Raw genomic sequence first — 1,637 nt, 5'->3', positions numbered from 1 at the left:
AGTGCGTTGCCATGGATCACAATTTATTTTGACTGCATGTTTTTCCGTATTGGAGACTAGTTTTTTGGGGGCTCGTTCCAAGGGGACGAGAGTTCTAGAAGCTAGTGGGTTTTAGGATTCTATTGAAAGAAAAAGGATTTAAAAAATAATACGATTGTATATTATTATTTAGAAATACGTGTTTATTCTTGTTTTTCATTGTTGACAGCCAGTAGACACTATGTTTATATTGTAGAAGCATTGTAGTTGATAATGTGAAATGGAAGTTGTTTTCTGTTGGTGGTGAGCAAACTCAAAAATATAAGGTTATATTTGTTGTCTTAAGGGGAAAGGTGTTACAGGCTTTGGTTTTTCCATTTATGTTTTGAGGTTGGACCTTAGCACGTATAGCTCGTTAGCAAGTAGGACGCACTGATTGGTGTCACCTCGTTAGTCAGTATGTGTTACACCTGTGCTGGATTGTCATCTCGTTAGTGGGAAGGTGTTTCACCTGAGCTGGTCCAGGTTCTATTTAAGAGTGTCTGGCCCAGGTTCTATTTAAGAGTGTCTGGCCCAGTGCTCCAGTTGTCTTGATAGATGTGGAGAGTCAACACCTTTAGTTGCGCCACCTTTTTGGTTTGCTTCCTGTCTTTACGTTTGGTGTGAGTTTTTCTTTTGTTTGTCTCTTCTTGGGCAGATTTAGTGGTTCTCATGGTGGGTGTCTTTTATGTCCCAGTTGTTGTTACTAGTCAACTTTCAGTGGACACTGAGAGCAAAACTGCAACATTATGTTATAATACTTTTATTGCATCAAATGGTTGTTTTTATGCAACAGAATAGAGGGTTCTTAGAACTATAGTGTCTGTGTGTTCTACTGAGGATGGGCTTCTGGGAGAAAACACTGACAGGAGATTTACAATGTCTTTTGGGTGATAAAACCTAAGGAGACTGCGTTCCAGATTATGAGTTAATGTTTCTGTTCTATACGGTACCAGAGAGAGATGACCCCAGGGCCAGACCCTGGTCTCTACACAAAGAGTACTGTTTTTACAGCAGATACTGTCTGCTGAGAATTATAACTATCTCTCATACAAATCTTAACCTTGTGACCCATTCTATACATCTGTTATTCGTCATGTAGGTTGATAGGGGTGTATCTTGGCTATAAAAGACCTTTGTACTTTTGTCTCGTGGCTTTCAACGAATCATCTGGGGGTGATTCGTCAACCAGCCATCATTATCGTAGAGCACTCAATTGATTAACTTTATATGTGTGTGTTGTATTGACCTGCTCCCTTATTAATAAGTGAATAAAGATTTAGTTTAAGAAGTTTGTCTCAGTTGATATGAAAGAAATGAACCACATTTGGGGATGTTAATCTTCACTTGGTGACGCTCGTGACGACCTGGGTAAATGGTGCACCAGGGATCCCTTTAACTTGGGATCTCAGGGAGACCACACTTCGGGAACGGAGCAGATGGACCCACCTTTGATCTGAGAGGCAGTGAACCGAGTCGATACAAAATCTCAAAACTTTTTTTTTTTTAAAGAGGTGAGCGAAACACGCATAGTGTAGTAGTTAGAAAAGCCTCGTAGGCTCTGAGTGTGTGTGAGGGGGGCACCTTGGAGGTGTATACACGGCCCAATCAGGAGGCTC

The 1,637-nt window shown here is 40.9% G+C and overlaps 1 long non-coding RNA gene across 1 annotated transcript; it reads left to right on the top strand.

Annotated features, from left to right (window-relative positions):
* The first annotated feature begins 6 nt into the window (after nt 1-6).
* On the top strand, nt 7-1,309 carry LOC139025449 (uncharacterized). Its single transcript, XR_011477037.1, has 2 exons — nt 7-530; nt 565-1,309. It is a non-coding gene; the product is annotated as an uncharacterized lncRNA (long non-coding RNA).
* The last annotated feature ends 328 nt before the right edge of the window (nt 1,310-1,637 follow it).

Source organism: Salvelinus sp. IW2-2015, unplaced genomic scaffold (genome assembly GCF_002910315.2).
Source record: "Salvelinus sp. IW2-2015 unplaced genomic scaffold, ASM291031v2 Un_scaffold2701, whole genome shotgun sequence".
NCBI classification, from domain to species: Eukaryota; Metazoa; Chordata; class Actinopteri; order Salmoniformes; family Salmonidae; genus Salvelinus; species Salvelinus sp. IW2-2015.
The sequence above is the reverse complement of the archived record's forward strand: the minus strand, read 5'-3'. Positions and strand labels throughout refer to the sequence as shown.